This window comes from Myodes glareolus, chromosome 6 (genome assembly GCF_982192425.1).
Source record: "Myodes glareolus chromosome 6, mMyoGla1.1, whole genome shotgun sequence".
NCBI lineage: Eukaryota > Metazoa > Chordata > Mammalia > Rodentia > Cricetidae > Myodes > Myodes glareolus.
Window position 1 is genome coordinate 81,684,616 of NC_142031.1, and position 21,491 is coordinate 81,706,106.

At 42.5% G+C, this 21,491-nt stretch overlaps 1 long non-coding RNA gene across 3 annotated transcripts; it reads right to left on the reverse strand.

Annotated features, from left to right (window-relative positions):
• Positions 1-12,024: 12,024 nt before the first annotated feature.
• Positions 12,025-17,087, reverse strand: LOC125388300 (uncharacterized). 3 transcript variants are annotated; one of them, XR_015002046.2, is made up of 3 exons: positions 16,945-17,087; positions 14,914-15,023; positions 12,025-12,481 (listed from the first exon to the last, which is right to left on the reverse strand). It is a non-coding gene; the product is annotated as an uncharacterized LOC125388300 (long non-coding RNA). The 3 variants fall into 3 exon arrangements; XR_015002047.2 differs by having other exon boundaries at positions 12,025-12,577; XR_015002045.2 differs by having other exon boundaries at positions 12,025-12,610.
• Between the last annotated feature and the right edge of the window lie 4,404 nt (positions 17,088-21,491).

The window sequence follows — 21,491 nt, forward strand, 5'->3', positions numbered from 1 at the left end:
CTGGCCCAATTGCATTCTTGCTGAAGACAGGCAAGGTATCAGACAGATGTCTGCCTAAGGGACAATGGCAGGTGGGAAAGCCTATCAGGTGCTAAGGATAATCAGCCGTCAAAGACAAAGGGTTCTGGCTAAACTGACTTTGTTGGGCTATTTGCTAAAAGTTGATTTTACAGTAATGAATGGCGACTGGGAGAAAGTTTATTATCTATTTATTTATTATTTTTGGTTTTTTTTTTGAGACAGGGTTTCTTTGTGTAGCCTTGGCTGTCCTGGAACTCACTCTGTAGAACAGGTTGGCCTCAGACTCACAGAGCTCTGCCTGCCTCTCTGCCTCCCAAGCATTGGGATTAAGGGCATGTGTCACTACCCCGGCTGGGACAAAGTTTATGAGCATACCCATACTAAGCGGAGAGCCACTGTGAATCCCTGAAAATACTACAACATAAGCAGTCCTGAGGTCGATGGGGATTTGGGATCAGAATGGAAGTTGTCGTTTTGTTTCATTTTCTTTGGATGAGCCTTTTCTCCCCTTTTCCTAAAACTGCTTTTATTTTTAAATGCAATCTTGCATGGAACCCAGTTTATAAAAGATAAAGCAGGCATGCCGTGGGGGTATGGAAACTGGAGCATTGCAGTGAGGGAGAGCCAGCTATTTAGGACAAGCGTGTTCTTCTGTGAATGGTTTAGTAATACAGGAGCAGAACTGCTTCGGATCCTAGGGCTGGGCTTGAGCACTTGCTTAGGGACCGACACCCCGATTTCCATCCCCAGCACTGAGAGGGAAAATAGGAAAGAAAACACTGTGGGTCCTGGCATCCAGGCAGTCACAGCCCTGTGCCCTTTTTGGCTTAGTTTTATGGCTGCTTTCGTCCCAGTGAACTCCTGTTGGTGGTGGGCATTGGCCTGCCTTGAGGTAGCAGGGATGTCTTAACTCTTGAAAATCAACGTGCAAGTTTTCCCTCCTCCTCCATCTTCGTCTTACTTAAATTAATTATGTATTGCTGCTGTGAATTTATGGATGTGTGTCATCAGAGTGTCCATGAGGAAGTTGGAGGATGACACTGTGGAGTTGGCTCACTTCCTCCACCTTTCCGTGAGTTCTGGAGATAGAAAGGGTTGTTAGATAGAACAAAGGGTGACAAGCTGGTAAACCTCCTGCTTCAACATCCCAAATTCTGTGTTTACAGGTGTGAAGTAAATTACCTTTTTTTTCTCGCCAGTTGGTGGTGGTGGCACATACCTTTAATCCCAGCACTTGGGAGGTAGAGGCAGGAGGATCTCTGTGAGTTCAAGGCCAGCCTGGTCTACAAAGCAAGTTCCAGGACAGCCAGGGCTGTTACACAGCAAAACCCTATCTCAAAAACAAAACAAAATAAAACAAAACAAGAAAAGGGTAATCTCAGCATCATTTAGGACAGGAAATCAGAAGACTCAGAAGTTCAAATGTCATCTGCTCCTAAGTAGTAAGCCTAAAGCCAGCCTGGCCTATGGGAGATCTGTTTTCAAACAAACAAACAAACAAAAACCCCAAAGGATAAAAACAAAACAAAACAGATATACACACATACACACTTAGGGCAGGCACAGAGATTTAAAGGGACTTTCTTTTTTTTAAAAAAATATTTATTTATTTATTATGTATACACTATTCTGTCTGTGTGTATGCCTGCAGGTCAGAAGAGGGCACCAGACCTCATTACAGATGGTTGTGAGCCACCATGTGGTTGCTGGGAATTGAACTCAGGATCTTTGGAAGAGCAGGCAATGCTCTTAACCTCTGAGCCATCTCTCCAGCCCTTAAAGGGACTTTCTGTTCAGTTATACAGTCTCTTGTAAACTCTTACTTCTCTGTGGAGTTGAGACAGGAGCTAGCTCCCCTTAGGCAGCTAAGGGCGGGGGCCCCAAGGAGGACCATGTGCTAGCCATTTTGCACTTATGACCTCTTTCTTGAAAGGGTGAGTAACTCTCTGGTAGTGCTGAGAGAATGCTGAGGTTTATGGACTCCTTACTGGCTGTGCCCGAAACATGAGCAATCCTAATATAGATTACCCCAGTCTCTACTTTGTTCCCAGTATAAAACCCGGAAAAGACAGCTGAGCAGGGTAGTTGGCGCCGCTTCGCTCGCTCGTGTAGCTTGGCCTTCTTTCTTGCTTCTCTCTAACGTCTCCCTCAGATTTGCTCACTCCTTGTCTGCCTTTCTTTATTCTTCTTGGGCATGAGACAAGGAACCTGGAAGCCACCAGTTCAGGGTACTTTGGTGACTGTGCTTGCCTGGCACCCTGGTTCCAAGAGTTAAGCCCACCTAGAGCCAAGAAGAGTTCCACAGCACTCAGAGAGCCCGTATCAGCGTTCATGCTGCTTCTGGAGTGAGGATTGTCCAGTAACCATGGGCAACCGCTTCTCTGATCTCCTCGGTTATGTGAAAGCCCCGCACCTTAAAGTTCCCCTTGGTTCTTCTTTTCTTACCCACAAACACATCTGGAATCTGACTTCTTCTTTCCACCTCTGTAGTGCCACCCTGGTTAAAGTCCCAACGGTCTTTGACACAGAATGGTTTTAGTAACCTCTTTCCCTCCCTTCTAGACTTGCTCCAGGCAGTACTTCCCTTTAGTGGGTAAGTTGTTATGAGAAAGGGGCTCACCGTGTAGCCCTGGCCTTCCCAGAACTCACGGTATAGACCAGACTAGCCCCCCAAATCACCCCCAAAAGACCCACATGCCTCTGCTTCTCAAGTGCTGAGATGAACTGTGTGTACCAGCAGTATTTTCTCCATGCCGCCCATGAAGGGCGCCTCCTAACATTTGTCACCTCACGCCACTCCTCGCCTTCCATTCCTCAATGGCTTCCCACTTTGCTCAGATAGAAATACTGGAATCCTTTGGTCTCACTCCTCCCACCTAACCTCATAATCCTTTCTCAACAATACCAGGTATAGGCAGTTCTCAGGCCTTTGCTCTCTGCTTGGTCTGTCCTTGCCCAGAAACAGGCTTAGCTAATGGTCTTGTCATTGAAGTCTCTGCTCAGATGTTGCTTTCTCAGTGAGTCCTATCTGAAACCACACACACAGGATCCTGAGTCCTCCCTGCTGTGTCTGTTTTCCCTACAGCATAACTAGATGGCTTACTTATTCCACTTTGGGTAAGGCTGTCTCCTCCACTAAAATTCACCTTCAAGGGCCAGTAGTGTTATGGTTTAAATAAAATGTTGTGGATCCCTAAGTGGCTGCAGTGGGCAGCAGGCCATGAGACCACACCGCAAGTCCCCCAGCATAGGCAGGCAGCCAGGTCCAGGGAGGAAGTCACATGGCGGGTGAGAGACCTAGAGGAACAGACACACCATGCAGTGAAGTTGGATATTTATTTAGTGGGTTATGGAAGGGAAGGGGAGAAAGGGGAAGAGCAGAGAAAGGCACAGAGAGACAGAGACAGAGTAAGGGGAGAAGGGAGAGACAGAAGCTGCCTCTTTGAGAGAGATGGAAAGGGTAGGGACTCAGGCTGGAAGCTGAAGATCAGCTTGCCTGGGGGAGGGAGTGGGCATGGCTTGTCTCTTAAAGGGACAAAACAGATCATTACATTCCCATCTCTTTTTTTTTTTTACAATAAAAAGGCAGGAGGTTAGGCACCACAAGTTAAAGGAATTGGGGCGGTGGATTCTCAAGACTGCTTCCTGCTTATTTGTGGGCATCATCTTTGGGAGGGGGCAGAACCTGAGAAAGCTGGTTGCTGGTCACATCCTGACGTAGCTGGTCTGTTTGCTCCTGCCTGGTGTTTGTGGTATGGAAATGTCTGACCTTTACAAGTAGTCTTTGTTTTCTTCACTCATGTATTCTAAGCATCTGCCATGCTGTTGGTACATAATACACATTCAACAATTAATGTGTTGTATGGTTAGAATTTTGTATTTATTTGTTGTAGTGTCTCATCTGGATAAAGACTAAACTGAACAGACTAATTAAACAATGCAAATTACTGCAGGAGTTATGAGTTCTCCATTCTTTCTATGATTTAAATATAGTATTTATTTATTTATTTATTTTGGACAAGGTCTTCCTATTTGAGTTTGAGCTCCTCTTGCTTCTGTCTTTCAAGTGTTGGGATTGCAGGCACTTGCTTTCATGCCCAGCTCTCTGTGCCTTGTTACTTTCAGTTTCACTTTTATGCTATTAAAAAAAAAAACCCAAAACAAAAAAAAACCCTCCCACTGAAAACAACTCTAGTTTAAGCTGATGCTACATTTTATTACCTAAGTGTCCATGTTTCCTATATATCATAATACTTAGGTCACTTTCATTCCTTTTTCAGTCTTCAGCCATATCTTATATATGCACAACCTTGAAGGGGGGGGAGTAAGAATAAAAGAGAGAGAGAGAGAGAAAGAGAGAGAGAGAGGAGGGGGATGAGAGAGGAGATGTGCATGTGAGTGTGTGTGTAGATGAGGGGGAGACAGAACACAGGGTCTCAAACATTTTGAACAAATGCTCTATCACTCAATTATAACCCCAGCCCAATCAAACCAGTCTCTCTCCCTTCTTTCTCTCTTTCTCTCAGTCTCTTCTTCCTTCCTTCCTTCCTTCCTTCCTTCCTTCCTTCCTTCCTTCCTTCCTTCCTTCCTCCTTTCCTTCATCCCTCCTTCTTCCCTCTCTTTCTCTCTCTGTTTCATATCTGTTTCTCAACAAGGTTATGCTGTGCTATCCCATGCTAGCTTTGAGCTCACAGTAATTATCATTCCTTGGGCTTCCAGAATGCCATAACTACAGACATGTGCCACCACTTCTGGCCAGACCAAACTTATGTGATATTATGTTCAAATATCCCCTATCTTTAGGACCATGTGGGCTGCTATGCTGATGGATAGGCATTGGTCCCAGGTCAGGAGCCTAAGCTGGAACTATAGCTTGCAGCTAAGACAGAAGAGAATAGGGTGTCTTGGAGAGAGTAGAATTCAAGAGTTTCCCTCTGTGGAAAATTGTTGAACCTGTCTACCTGCCCCACCCTCTGCTAGAGCCAGGGAAAGAAAAGCTGAAGGAAGCCTCAAGGGTGCTGTGTGAGGGTGGGTGTGGTTTATAGTCTGTCCTTGGTTCCTTTACAAATGCTCTGTGTGGCTATTAAACCTTTAAAAGGCACAGTTCCTTTGGAAGGGATTTGAGTATGTTTTGATTTGTTCTTCCAGGCTGATGAAGGGCAATAAAGGAAGCTTCCCAAGGCACCTCTATCAAGAATGTTTGGGGTGTCAGATTAGCTAAAAGAACTTATTTAATAAGCAAGGGATTCCTTAAGATGGGAGCCATAAAGTGACAGAAATGCACATTTTTTTTTTCTTTTTGGTTTTTTGACACAGGGTTTCTCTGTGTAACAGCCCTGGCTGGCCTGGAACTAGCTCTGTAGACCAGGTTAGCCTTGAACTCGCAGAATTCCACTTGCCTCTGACTCTCAAGTGCTGGGCTTAACACATGTGTCACCAACCCTGGCAAATGCACGTTCTTTCTGGGTTGGTGATTGATTTCCTGAGACATCTCTTTTGAATGTGTAAATTTCAAGTCAAGACGGGAGAAATTCAGAGGGGCCTCTCCTTTCTCACAGACACTCTTGTTGAGGTTAGATGGGTTCTTTAATAAATGACTAAAACCTCGAGAATAAAATACAAAGTGTTTCTAGCCAGGGTAGAAGAGGAGCTTCAGAAGTGTATGGCCACTGGGGCTGACAGACACTGGGACCTCAGTGTGTACCCTGGGCAATGGGCAGAAGACACAGGTGAAGGCTTCAATCTTTTGCATAAGAGGTTGAGTCCTTATGCTGGATAGTTTTATGTCAATTTGACACAAGCTAAAGTCATGTGAGAGGGGGGAGCCTCAATTGAGAAAATGCTTCCATAAGATCGGGTTGTGGGCAAGCCTGTAGGACATTTTCTTAATTAATGATTGATGTAGGAGGGTCCAGCTTATGGTGGGTGATGCCATGCCTGGGCTTGTGGTCCTGAGCAAGTCATGATGATCAAGCCAGTAAGCAACACCCTTCCATGACCCCTGCATCAGTTTTTGCCTCTAGGTTCCTGCCTTGTTTGAGTTCCTGTGTTGATTTCCTTCAGTGACACAGCAATATCGAAGTGTAAGCCTAATAAACCCTTTCCTCCCCAAGTTGCTCTGGTGATGGTGATTCACCATAGTCCTTTTCTATTCCACTGCATTACATTTTTGCCAGAGATCACTAATAGGCTTTTATGCTTACAGATAGCCTCATCTTCATTTATGCTTACAGATAGCCTCATCTCTCAATAGAAATTTTGCTTTCATGTAAACAAGTTCTACAAAATGAAAAACAAACATGGAGGCTTGTCCTAGTCTGCTTTTCTGTTACTGTGACAAAGGTCGTGTAAGTGACAGTCATCACTGAGGGAAGCCGGGACAAGAACCTCAGGCAGAAGCCTGAAGCAGAAGCCAACAGAGGAGTGCTGCTTACTGGCATGTTTCTCAAAGTTGCTTAGGTATCTTTTTTAAAGCCCATGCTCTCCTGTCCAGGGATGGTACCAACCAAAGCATGCTGGCCTCTTACATCAATTCGAAACTCTGCAAATGTTCCATAGGCTGATCAGATGGAGGAAATCCTCAACTGAGAGGTCCTCTTTCCAGCAAAGTTGAAATTTGTGTCTAATTAACAAGAATTAACCATCACAGATTCAGATTCCTAGTTTTAATTAAGATGTTGCTGCTTTTGTTTAAGCAAATTTTTAATGAGAAAAGCAATTTGGAGATCCGTTTCTTAAATATGATCAGATATACAAACCATAAGACGAAGGATTACATTTTCCATGAAGAGGTGAAATCAGAAACAAGATGTTGGGCATTGTGATACACACCTATAATACCAGTGCTTGGGAGCCAAAGGCAGAAGGATCAGGAGCTTGAAGCAAGCTTCATTTACCCAGGAAGTTCAAGACTAGCTTGGGCTGCTTGAATTTTGGTCTTAACAAACCAAGGGGAAGGGGAGGGAGAGGCACAATGAAACTCATTATAGTCCCCAACTCAGTATATAAATGTATGGAATTTTCAAAGACTCAATCAGTCAATCAATCAATCAGTAAGGGAGCTCCAGCAGGCATTCCCTGGGAATGCAGTAGCCACCCAAGCCAGGGAAGCAGGTGGGTTAACTGCTGATCTTCACCTCTCCCTTCTCTCCTCCAAACCCATTCCCCCAGTCTCATCCCCAGCTCTGTAGAGACTACCTGCTCTGCCCTCCCCGTCCCCATCTCCAGTGGATCACACAGATCTCCCTTCCAAACTTCTTTCCTCTCCACTCATTGCTTTATCCCAGTTCCCAGCTCCAGCAGGCATTCCATGGGAACCTACTAGTCAAGCCTTCCAAAGAAACAAGTAGGAAGCTAAGTAGGTGGACCAGATTTAGATCTCCACTCTCCTTCCTGTCCTCCAAAAGAACCTAAGAGGCCAACAGAAACCAAGGACCAAAACATCCACACAACAAAGACAAGGTCAGATATCAGCACCTAGAATTACAACCTTCCCAGGCCCAGATGGCTAGATGCCAGTGTAAAAGCATAATCAATAACATCCAGAACAATATGTCTCCATGAGAGCCCAGCAACCCTACCACAGCAAGCATTGAGAATAGCAACGTAGCTGAAGCACACGCCAAAGACTTTAAAATATTATTTATGATAGAGGTCCTAAAAAAGGAAGTGAATAAATCCCTTAAAGAAATCTATGAAAATACAAGCAAACAGTGGTAGGAAAGGAAGTCCTGAAAGTAGAAATAGCAAAATAAAGAAAACCCAAAGTGAGGGATATGTGGGAAAGTGTGGAAATAAAACATTTAGGGACTCTAGCAGAAACCTCGGAGACAAGCCTCACCAACAGAACACTAGAGAGGGAAGAGACAATCTCAGGCATTGAAGACATGGATACCTGGGTCAAAGAAAATCTTAAATCTAAAAAACTTCTGGCACAAAACATGCAGGAAATCTAGGACTCTGTGAAAAGACCAAACATAAGCAATACAAGGAATACAGGAAGGAGAAGAAACCCAGGCCAATAGCACAGAAAATATTTTCAATAAAAATCATAGAAGAAAAATTTCCTAACCTAAAGAAACACATGCCTATCAAGGTAGAAGAAGCATACAGAACACTAAATAGACTGCATAAGAAAAGAAAGTTCCCTTGGCACATAATAATCAAAACATTAATATAAAAAGCTGAAAAGGAAAAAGACCAAGTATCACATAAAATCAGGCCTATTAGAATAACTCCTAGATGGGCAGGGGTGGCGCATACCTTTAATCCCAACACTTGGGAGGCAGAGGCAGGTGAATCTCTGTGAGTTTGAGGCCAGTCTGGTCTACAAAGTGAGTTCCAGGAAAGGGTCCAAAGCCACACAGAGAAACCCTGTCTTGAAAAACAAAATCAAGCAAACAAATGAAAGACTAATTTCTGACTTCTCTATGGAGACTCTAAAAGCCAAAAGGGCCTGCACAGGCGCTTGACTCTAAGAGACCACAGACGCCAGCCCAGACTACTAAACCCAGCAAAACTTTCAGTCACAATAGATGGAGAAAGTAAGACATTCTATGATAAAACCAAATTTAAGCAATATTTGTCTACAAATCCAGCCATAAAGAAGGCACTAGAAAGAAAATTTCAACCTAAAGAGGTTAACCACGCCCAAGAAAACACAAGGAATAATTTCAGACCAGCAAACCAACACACACACACACACACACACACACACACACACACAACCACAACAACAAAATAACAGAAATCAGCAAACATCACTCAGTGACACCACTCAACACCAATAGCCTCAATTCCCCAATAAGAAGACACAGAATAACAGAATGAATTAAGAAACAGGATCCACCCTTCTGCTGCACACAAGAAATACACCTTTGTAAACAGACGTTTCCTGTCCTGACCACCCAGTCCCCAATAATCACTCAGAAACTTATATTGATTATAAATGCTCGGCCAATAACTCAGGTTTGTTACTAGCTAACTCTTACATTTAAATTAACCCATTTCTATTAATCTATGTATTGCCATGTGTTTCATGGTTTTACCTGTCCTCTAGCGTGTCTTGCTTCCTCAATGTCTGGCTGGTTTCTCTCTATTCCTCCCTCCTTCCCATCATTTTTAGTTTGTCTTTTCCACCTAACTTCCTGTCCAGCTATGGGCCTGGCAGCTTTTATTAATCAATGAGAGTAATACATATTCATAGTATAGAAAAGGATTGTTCCACAGCACACCTTAACATCAAGGATAGATACCACTTCAGGGTAAAAGGTCGGAAAAGGATAGTCCAAGCAAATGGACCTAAAAACCAAGCTGGTGTAACCATTTTAATATCTAATAAAGTAGACTTCAGACCAAAGCTAGTAAAAAGAGATAGGAAAGGACACTATATACTCATCAAAGCAAAGATTCGCCAAAAGGACATGACAATTCCTAACATCTATGCACCAAACACAAAGGCATCCGAGTTCATAAAAAAAAAAGTACAACAATTTAAATCACACATTGACTCTCACACACCAATACTAGCAGATTTCAATACCCCACTCTGGTCAATAGGTCATCTAGACAAAAAGTAAACAGAGAAATGCTGGAGCTGACTGATGTTATCATCCCTAGAGACCTAACAGATATTTACAGAACATTTCACTCAAACACAAAAGAATAGACCTTTTTCTTAGACCTCATGGAACTTTCTCCAAAATTGACCACATATTCAGACACAAAGCAAGTCTCAACAGATATAAGAAAATTAAATGACTCCCTGCATTCTATCAGATCACCACAGATTGAAGTTGTATGTAAACAACAGTAACAACAGAAAGCTTACATATTCATGGAAACGGAACAACCCACAACTGAATAAAAATGGGCAAAGACAGAAATTAAGAAAGAAATGAAAGACTTTCGACAGTTGAATGAAAATCAATACCCAATATCCCCAAACTTACAGACACAATGAAGATGGGCTTAAGGGGCCAACTCATAACACTAAGTGCCTACATAAAAAAAAAGGGGGGCGGGAGATCTCATTCTTGTAACTTAACAGTACACCTGAAAGCGCTAGAACAAGAAAGAAAGGAAGGAAGGAAGGAAAGAAAGAAATCACACCCAAAAGGGGCAGATGGCGAAAAGTAATCAAACTCAGAAATCAATAAAACAGAAACAAACAAAACAAATTAAAAATACAAAGAATCAATGAAACAAAATTAGTTCTTTGAAAAAAATTAATAAAATTGACATACCCTCATCCAAATTAACTAAAAGGAAGAGAGAAAAACTAAATTAACAACATTAGAGTTGAAAATGAGAAGCGCAAGTTCCTGGGTTCATTACTCAGCTCTGGGGGAGGGGGGAGAAAAACCCAAACAGACACCAAAAAGCCAGAGAATCATAAGAACATACCTTAAAAACCTGTACTCCACAAAATTGAAAAATCTAAAACAAATATATAATTTTCTCGATACATACCTCTTTCCAAAGTTAAATCAAGATCAGATAAGCAATTAAAAGGGACCTATAACCCCTTATGAAATAGAAGTAGTCATTAAAAGTCTATAAGAAAAACCCAGGGCCACGTACTTTAAAGAAGGGTTAATGCCAATACTCCTCAAACCATTTCACAAAATAGAAAAGAAACATTGCCCAATTTGTTTTCCAAGAAAGAGAATTATAGATTAACCTTCCTTATAAACAAACATACTTGCAAAAATTCTTAATAAAATGCTTGTAAGCTGAATGCAAACACATCAAGTTGAACACATCGAAAAAAAAAATCATCCACCATGATGAAGCAGGCCTCATCCTAGAGATGCTGGGATGATTCAACATTTGAAACAAACTGAAACACACACACACACACACACACACACACACACACACACACACACACGATCATCTCATTAGATACAGAAAAGGCCTTTAACAAAATCCAACACCCCTTCATGAAAAAGTTCTTGAGAGATTAGGGATTTGAGGGACATACATCAACATCATAAGGTAATTTACAGCAAGCACATAGCCAACATCCACTTGAACAGAGAGAAACTCGAAGCATTTCCCCTAAAGCCAGGAACAAGACAAGGTAGTTCATTGTCTCCATACCTGTTCAATACAGTGCTTGAAGTCTTAGCTAGAGGAAACAGACAACTGAAGGAAACCACAGGGATCCAAATTGGAAAGGAAGACCTCAAAGAATCTTTATTTGCTGATGTCTTCATCAAATCCCTCCCCACAGGGATCAGGGAACCCTGCAGAAGAGGAGGCAGGAAGGCTGTAAGATCAAGCGGACTGAGAACAGCAGGAGAACAGGCCCTCTAATCAACAGGATGGATGCACATGTGAACTCACAGACACTGAGGCAGCAAGTACAGAGCCTGCACAGGCCTGCACCACTTAGAGTCCTAGAGCAGAAAGAAAAAATAGACATGTATCCTATCCTCTCCAACCCTAACCCAGAAGCAATGTGCAATTTAACGCCACTTGCAAATGAAAATTTAGTTTAGTCCAAGGGAGTCTCACTGGTTATATTCCCAGCAGTAGACAGCCAATGGGAAACAAACTCAACACCAACTGTGGATGTTCCTTGTCTCACTGTATGGCCCTGGCTGACCCAGAACTCAGTGCGTAGCCTGTCTCTGCCACCCAGGTGCTGGGATTCAAGGTGTGTGCTACTGCACCAGTCCTAGGTGGTTTCTTCTTTATTGTGACACAGGTTTCCACGGAGCCCTGGCTGTAGCTAAAACACTGGCCTTGAACTTTTGATGTTCCTGCCTCTGTCTCCCATGGGTCATCACTCTTTGGTCAGTCAAATTTCTCTTCATTTCCTATGTCTTCCTATTTTAAAAGATTTGCTTATTTTATTTTCTGTGTATGAATGTTCTGCCTGCACACATTTTTGGGCATCCTGATGTATGTAGTATGAGGGCCTGCTGGTTGGGATTTTTGTCCCGCCCAGTACCCCACAGCCGGCAAGTCCCAAAGAAAATCACACACAGGTCTACATAGGTTATAAACTGATTGGCCCATTAGCTCAGACTTTGTATTAGCTCTTATAACTTATATAGCCCATTATTCTACTATATGTTAGCCACATGGCTCGGTACCTTTTTTAACTAAGCAGGTCACATCCTGCTTCTTCGGTGGTCAGGGCAGGACTGGGACAAAGAGCTTCCTTCTTCCCAGAATTCTCCTGTTCTCCCTGCCCCGCTTCTACTTCCTGTCTGGTTTTCTCGCCTATGCTTCCTATCTGGCCAATCAGTATTTATTTAAAACATGATTGACAGAATACAGACAATTATCCGGCACCATCCTTGTACTTGAGGACACCGGGAAGAAGTGACAGAACTGAAGTTACAGCTGATTATGATCCATCATATGCGTGTGGGAATAGAACAAGGTCCGATGAAAGGCAGCTTAACCGCTGAGTCATCTCTCTTTCTCTCTTCCTTCTGTCTTCTTCCTTTTTGGGGGTGGGGTTGGTGGGGACAAAATTTTACACTGTAGCCGAGGCTGACCTGGAACTCACAGCAATCTTCCTGCCTCAGTCTCCTGAATTCTGGAATAGCAAACATAGGCCACAACTGCCCAGCTTCAAAGGAAACAGAGTTCTGGCTTAGAAACACAGGAAAAGTATCATTGGAGGAGAAACAACAGTGGTAAAAGAGAGGCTCAAACACAGCCTTAGAAAGGTAGAACTCCACAGGACATTGGGCTATTTCTAAATGAGTGAAAAGGAGACGGCATTCTGAGTAGTAAATGAATGCATGTTTCCCATCGTTGAAGGTCTAGACACTTCCAAAACTTAGATGCATTCTATAATTGCATTTCATAGGGTCACTTCAAATACTTTAAAATTTACCACAATGTTTTCCCATCTGTTTATTGATCAAAGCTTCATAATCTATTTGGAAGAATTATTTTATTATTTTGCTCTTTGGCACCATAACTTGACATGAGTCCTTCCAAGCCATTGGATTTTTACCTAAAAATAACTTCAACCTGAAGATAGGCATGTGCCCACGTGATTTCATCTTGGCAAGCTTAGCAAGAGACTGCAGTTCCTACAGCAGGCTCAGCTTTGTGGCTGTGACCAGGTCAATCGCACAGGCTCTGTGAGGAGATGAGCTCTGCTTTATTTATTTTATTTTTATCTATTGTGTGTGTTACAGGAGTCACTTCTCTTCTTCCGCTGCGTAGATTCCTGGGATCCAACACAGGCCATCAGTTTTAGCTGCAAGCTCCTTTCCCCATGGAGCCGCCTTGACAGCTCAAGAAGTCTGTTTATTGAGCTGAATGTTTGCAGTCCCAAGTATCTTAACTTTATCTTTGCATTTGTGTTTTGTAAATAAAATTTTATGGAACAATGGATGTGTGATGGAGGCTTGGAACCTTGGCTCACACATGAGCTCTGCTTCCCAAGATGGGCTCCCAGCTGCTTTTCTCCCATGTTATAGGACCCCAGTTGTTGGTTGTCTGCTTCCCTTTCCCCAGCCCTGGGACCACTTCTGACAATGCTGGCACTGAGATCATGGATAAGCAGAATATGTTCTGTCTAAACCTCTAATGGAGACCAGCCAGGCATATTGTGGAAAGGGTCTGGGTGGAACAGGTGGAGCATTCAGTATTTTGGGCTAGGGAATGATGACAAACATCCATCTCTGCTCTGACTGGGACTACACATTTATTTAGTGGGTATTTTGCAGAGGTTAGCCTCTCATCCATCTATGATTCCAGGTATCAAGTGCTCTCAAGCACTTAAAAGCTTCAGTCTTCAGGGTGGGTAACTATTGGTGCATGCTTTGGGTGCCTTGGGGTAGCCAGTCATGGGAAAAATGGCTAACTTCCTCTTCTTTATAGAGCCAGGTAGCCTTGTCCCATAGCTGGTGAAAATATGAGCTTGGTAAAATGATCAGTGTACAGTTTGCTGAGCCCAGCAGGTAGGGTCCAGGGTTCCTCAGAAGTTTTATTCTGTGAAGCAGCTAAATATGGCCATGGGAAGAAACATGACACTAAGTATGATTGGTCAAGAGAACGAAAATCAATAGCTTTAAGTACACTCTACATGGTCTCCAAGTCTGGTTTGATTGATTAGTTGATTGGTTGGTTGGTTTGGTTGGTTATTTGTTTGTTGATTGTTTGGCTGTTGTTGACTGTTTGGTTGTTTGGTTGGTTTTGTTGGTTGTTTGGTTGATTGTTTGTTAGCCTGGTTAGTTGGTTATTTGTTTTGTTTGTTTGCCATTTGGTTTGTTTAATTAATTGGTTGGTTATTTGTTGTTTGGCTGCTTGTTTGTTGGCTGACTGGTTGGTTGGCTGGTTGTTTGATGGGTTGTAAGCTGTTTGGTTGGTTTTGGGCTGTTTGGTTGGTTAGTTGTTGATTGGTTGTTTGGTTGTTTTATGGTTGTTTGGTTGTCGACTATTTGGTCGGTTGGATGGCTGGTTTTCCACTCTGGACATCTGGCTTACTTTTATCACTCATTACTGTGATGAAATTCCTGACAAAGTTTAGCATATAGGGTTGCACAGCTCAGGTTTCAAGTCTTCAGCCACAGTGCCTATTGTATCCAGCCCATGCCCATGGTCCCTTTCCCTCTCATCACGCCCAGGTTCATCCTGAACACCAATGCACCCTCTGCCTCAGTGCCAGAGACTCTCTGAGCTCATGCAGCAATTGGCACAGATTGCTTGCAGGACAGCTCTGAACAAAGGAAAGACCACCCCAGCTTCTAGCGTCCCGAGACCACTTATACTCTGCAGCCTGCAAAGCAAAACCTTTCGTTCACAAGCTGCTCTGCGGCCTGCAGGCTGATCACCTGTACATTAGGTAGCACAGAACCTGCCTAGTGGGATGGAAGGACACCATTTTCGCTCGAATGCTGCCCTGGCCTCGCTTACCTGTACCTCGGTGATGAAACCTTGGCGCTCGCCGTAATGTGTGCTCCTTCACCAGTATCGATACCCATCTGATCGGAAGAAATGAATGACTTGCAGTTAAACAAGTAAACCTGACAAAGAAAAAATTAATTTTGGCTCATGGTTGCAGGGTACAGTCTGTTGCCGTGGTAACAGTGACTGTAGCTGAGGCAGCACGACTGAGGGGCTGTTAACCACACTGCATCCATACTGGGGAAACAGAGACAGATGAAGGTATCAGGCTTTCTTCTGCGCCACCAATCGGCTCCCAAATTTTGGCACGGAGACTTATTATTAGTTTTGAATGTTGGACCTTAGTTTAGCTCTTATTTTAATCTGTTTTTTTTAAAATCTGTGTTTTGCCTCAGGGGTTTTTACCTTTTATATCTTACTTTCCTGCTGTCTCTGTGTCTGTCTGTCTCACAACTACGTGACTTCTGACCTCGGGCATGACTTTCTTCCTTGTTCTCTCCTTCCTCTTCTTTCTTGAGCCTAGATTTCTCCTCCTATTTATTCTCTCTGCCTTCCAGCCTGCCTATCCTTTCTCTGCCTAGTTTTTGTCCATTCAACTTTTTACTAGACCAATTAGGTGATTTAGGCAGGCAAGATGAAACAAATGCAACAATCTTTACATAATTAAACAAATGCAGCAAAACAAGTGCAACAGATCTTTACATTGTTACCAAAGGCAGCAGAAGTTCACATGGTTAAAGTAATATTCCACAGCAGAAACAAATGTAACACATTTTTGCCCAGGTAGAATAATTCACAACAGATGGATGCTGGTGTGTGCTGGCTGGTTTTATGTCAACTTGACACAAGCTAAAGTCATCTGAGAAGAGGGAACTTTAATTAAGAAAATGCCTCCACAAAACAGGGCCTTAGGCAATTTCCTTAGTTACTGCTTTGGGAGGACCCAGCTCTATTGTGGTTCTCTAAGAAAGTAGACAAAAGAGGTTGAGTCAGCCACACGAGCAAGACAGTTGCAGCATCCCTCCTGTCCTCTGCAACAGCTCCTATCTCTAGGTTCCTGCCCCGTTTGAATTCCTGTCCTTGCTTCCTTCAGTGATGGAAATGTAAGCCAAATAAACCCTTTCCTCCCTAGGTTGTTACTGGTCAAGGTGTTCTATCAGAGTAATGGTAACTCTAACTACGACTTGGTACTTAACAGACTTCCTCGTCTCTTTCTCTTTTTATTCAGTCCTGGATTTCAGCCTATGGGATGGTCCTTTTCTTCTAAGTTAAACTTCTCTGGAAACATTATAGATGCCCAATGGTGTGTCTCTTGGATGATTCTATATCCGGTCAAGTTACCATTGTAGAACTCCATTTCAGGGCCTCAAACATGCCAGCCCTTGGGCTACATTCTAGCCTTTTATGTTATTTATTTATTTACTTTTGAGTGTGTATTTATTACATGTGTGTGCATGTTCATGCATGTGAAAATACTAGTGTTTAGAGGTCAGAGCACCCCCTTGGGCTTTCATTCTTTGGACACCATTTTTTTTGAGACATAGACTCTTGAAATTCATTAAGTAGGTTAGTCTGTCTGGTCACTGAGCATTTGCCTGTCTTCACCACCCTATCATTGGACTCGGATGTATTTACAACCACACCACATCAGTTTAAATACATTAACTGTATTTGATTAATTAAATAATTAAATAATTCCGAGTTAGTGATTAACTAACGCACATCTTTGTTGAATTAAAGCAATAAATCAAGCTGAGTTATAGTGACACCCACCTTTAATCCCAGCCCTCAGGAGGCAGAGGCAGGCATATCTCTGAGTTCAAGTCCAGCCTGGGCTACAGAGCAAGTTCCAGAACAATTAGGGCTATAACACAGAGAAACCCTGTCTTAAAAAAAAATAACAAATAGAAAAGCAAAAAAGAAAGAAAGGAAGGCAGGAAGAAAGAAAGAAAGAAAGAAAGAAAGAAAGAAAGAAAAGAAAAGAAAAGAAAAGAAAAGAAAAAAGCACTTCCCCCTGGAGCAGTTTGACCAAGAGCAAACCTGAATTAGAATTCTCTGTTTCTCTCCCTGTGTCTTCCTTCTCTCTGTAGCTTATGGGTTCAGGTCTAGCTGTAAACAGTCTGTTCTATGAGTCTGAATCTACTTCTCTATTCTTACTGAAGGCTATCTTGTGAATCTATCAGTTTCCCAATCTATGCTGTGTCCCAAGCAAAGGTCACTGCTCTGTATCTATTGAACAGCACAGAAGGCAGCACATTGGGAAGGGACAAGGGACAATACTTCATGGAAATCATTAACAGTTTTTCAAGAGCTTTTGCTGACATTACTGACTCCAACTGACAACCATCTGATTACAGACAAACAAACACCGTCAGGCAACATGCCTATGTTGCTTTCAGTTTTTCTGGATTTTTGTTTTGCCTTTATCTGATTTGCTGTTCTCAGCTTTATTATCATAACATCCATCCATCCACACACACACTACTCATGGGCCAGGCATATGGAAGAGTACACGATTTAAGATTAAAACTATGTCTTAGCTTAGGTTGTAAAAGCTGATTACCAGGGCAAAATCAAGGCAAGTCAGGTTAGTTGTTACATTGTTCTGTTCTCTCAAAGGCAGGCTAAACAAACAGGCTGTGTACACAGCAGGATAACAGTCTTAAGCTTAGGTGATCTCGAGTGTATTATTACGCCTGGCTGTGAGGTCCAGCAAAAGTTCCACTCTCTTAGAATGTAAGAGAGATTCCCATAACAGCGTATTGCCATACCACTCCTGGTTCTGTTCTTTTCTTTTCAATTGATGTTCTGTGGATCAGATTCAGGTCCTCAAGCTTGAAGGCGAACACTTCCCAATTCTTAAGTATCATTTGGAAACAGACTCACTAAGTTGTCCAAGATGACCTCAAGTTTGTGAGCCCCATGTCAGTCTCCCCAATTAATGTGCACAATACTCAGCTCCCCATTACTCCCCTCCCCCCTTTTATTTTATCTTTAGATTTTGCTATGTAGCCCTGGCTGGCCTGGAGCTCTCTTTGTTGACCAGGCTGGCCTTGAACTCAGAGATTGGCCAGCCTGTACCACCAGAGTGCTGGGATTAACAACATGGACCTCCACACCTGGCTCTTGCCTGCTTTTGAAGCAAGGTGCCCTTATCTTCATTTCTCAGTGGGCCCTGCAAATTATGTAGCTGGTTCTGTCTGTAGGCATTCTATTTTTTTTTCTTTAGGTAATAAACTGCATCGTCATAAACAGCGAGAGGCAGAGGCCCTCCAATAGTGAGATAAGCCAATTTTTACAACACATAGTATTTATTATTAATTACATTTGATGGGTTTAGAAAAGGAGAAACATTTTTCCCCATACCCAGAAGACCTACTGTGCCACTAAATTCACTTTATTATATATGGTTTTAAATTATTAAGCAGGGAAGAAAATTTAGTGGTTGTCAGTAAAATTCCATTTTGCACTGCAACGACCTCTTCTCCAAGCATCTTGGTATCACAGGATGATGATAAAATGTTGCTTATGTATAGACGCCATAGTACATAGGATAATTTATTTTCAGCTTAGAGGCAGTCAAGTCTTCTAAGACTAAAGTAAGCATTAAAATAATTGAATCTTTGAAGTACATATTTCTTGTTGATATGATTACTGTCTCCTGTGTTAAGAAAGTGATATAGCTTGGAAGGAAGATCCCAAGATTGCAAGTTAACTCTCAATTTTCTCTTCGTAACATGAAGACCTTTAACTAACTAAAAATTTCCTGAGGTTTCTTCTAACCCTGGAGTTCAGTGATATTTGACTGGCAGGCACTCCCATGGGCACACATTCTTGATTGTACACACGCATTCTCTGTCTCCCCCATACTGTCCCTGAGCTACAAGCTGTGCATCTTGGAATATGTTTGATGAAAGAAAGAGAAACATAATAAATTCGCTCAAGTTAAAAAAAAACTCCAACCTTTTTCCTTTGAGAAATTGTGTTATATAGAACAAGAGTATAAAACACACATGAATTAATACTAAAAATAACTGTAAGATAACCAGGCTAAGACTCTGACATCACTAATACTACTTACTTATTCCTCAGAAGGCCCAGCTTTTGTCTGCTTTTGAAAATGTCCTTCTCCTGATTCCCCAGGGGTGACTATTTCTGTGTTCCCATTGTCCCCACATCAAGTATTAAACCTAAGGCCCTGCTACTTAAAATTGTGGGCATTCTGGGTAGTATGGCCGTAGACACTAAGGATGTTTGAACAGAAACATAGGGATTCACATTATTTTATATTTACCTAAAATTACACACTCGTTAAACGAAGTTATGCTACTGAGAGAGCTAATACTACCCCGAAGAGCCCTAGGTTATCTAACAAAAACCCCAGTAGGAGTTCCTCCTTTAGAATTGTTGGTCAGGGAAGTTCCAGAGACTCCCAAAATAGCACAGACTATTTATCTCCCAGAAGTCGAAGGTAGGTCCCTACTGCTGAAGACATCATGCCATTTGAACATGGGTCTCAGAGTTCGTCTGCCCTAAGGACGAACTGCCACAGTACTAGAAAGCGTTATTCAGGCTGACCAGGGAGAAAACAGTCAATAGTCCTACCCAACTGTGGTACCTATGAACCACAACCATGGCTAACAGGCAAGGTATCCCTAAAGGGACAGTAGCAGCACCATTTTTGGTGGCAACTAAGAGCTGTCTAACTAAACTGAAGGCTTGAACAATAGGAAGGAAGTCATGGAAGCCCTGTCCAACGCCTGCAGCTGGTGAGGTCATAGATCTTATAAAAGAACCCTTAGCTGCATTTTTCTAAACCAGCACAGTTCCTAACTGCATTAAATATTCATCTTTATAACCACAGATAAGTGTATCTCTCACCTATTGTCATCAAAGAAGTTTATTTTTCAGCAGAGACCACTACACAAAGTCACAACTGGTCAAAATGCAGAAAACTGATCATGGAGTTTCCAGCCCCACTTGTTCCACATACAGTTCTAAGGCTCAGGGAACATCAAGGAAGAGGGGGAGAAAGACAGACTGTAAGACCCAGAGGACCAGGAAGTCTGCTGCAGGTGTGTCTCCTAGATATGGCAGGGAAGCTCTGACCATGAAATCTATAAAATTGTAAAATACGGCTGCTGAAACAAGGCCTGAACAATGGCAGTACCCACTGGCTTGCCAGTGTGGATGGATGGCTTAGTCAGAACTTCTGTTGCTGTGATGGAAACTCTGGGACTCAGAGCAACTTATCGGGGAGAGGGTTTACTCTGCTTACATTTCCACATCATAGTCCATCTTTGAAAGGAGTCAGGGCAGGAGCCCAGAAGCAGAAGCTGATGCAAAGGCCGTGGAGGAATGCTGCTTACTGACTTGCTCCTTGTGGTTTGCTCCGCCTGCTTGTCTCTACAGCACCAGAACCACCAGCCCAGGGACAGCAGTGCCCACACTGCTCTAGGTCCTTCCACACTATCAACCAAGAAAATGTGTCACAGTTTTGTGTATAGGCCAGTCTGATAGGGACATTTTCTCAACTTAGGCCCCTCTTCCAAAATGACTCTAGTTTGTATCAAGTTGATTTAAAAAAAAACAAACTAGCCAGCACAGGAGGGGAATCTCAACCACCTCTAGATGAAGAACTACAGGCAATTATTGATTGCTGAGGAAGGAGAATTAGTCTTCCCTTGGAAGAACTCCCTAACTGATTATTCAATACCATCATCAGCCCTAAACACACACACACACACACACACACACACACACACACACCACTAAATGAACTCAGCAAGTTGTATTTATATATTTATTTGTGTGTGTGTGTGTGTATGTGTGTAACAATAATTTTAAAGAAAAAGAGACCATCAATTGAGAGAGAATGAGGGGAGACCACAGGAGGAGTTGGAAGGAGGAGAGAAAAGGGCAAAATGATATAATTATATTTTAATTAATAATAAAATAAAATTTAAAAGATGTGAACAAGGCACTGAATCTAATTCTTTTCCTTCCATTTCCTTTCTTTGTTTTCTTGAGACTGAGGTCTTGCTCTATAGTCTAGGTTGATCTCATCAAACTCACAATTACCTTAGAGTACTGAAATTGTAAGCATTTACCACTATGCCCAGTGGGGCTTAATCTCTCTCTCTCTCTCTCTCTCTCTGTGTGTGTGTGTGTATGTGTCTCTGTGTGTGCATGTGTTGTATGTAGATCTGTCTGCAAGTATGTATGTACATGTGGTATATGTATGTGTACCTGTGTATGAAGGGGGACATGTATGCGTGTGTGCAAGTCAAGGGGAAATGGGCGATGACCTGTTCTATCTTATCCCTGTGAGACAGGGTCACTTACTGAGCCTAGAGTTCAGTTTTTGTTTTTTGGCTACACTGGTAGACCAGCAAACCCTAGTGATCCTCCTCGCTCAGCCCCCACAAGGTCATTAGGGTTATGGGTACACACAACCACACCTGGATTTTATGTGGGTGCTTATTCTAGTTAGGGTTATTAGTGCTGTTATGAAAGACCATGACTAAAAGCAGCTTGGGAAACAAAGGGTTTATTTGGCTTACAGATCCACATCATAGTCCATCCCT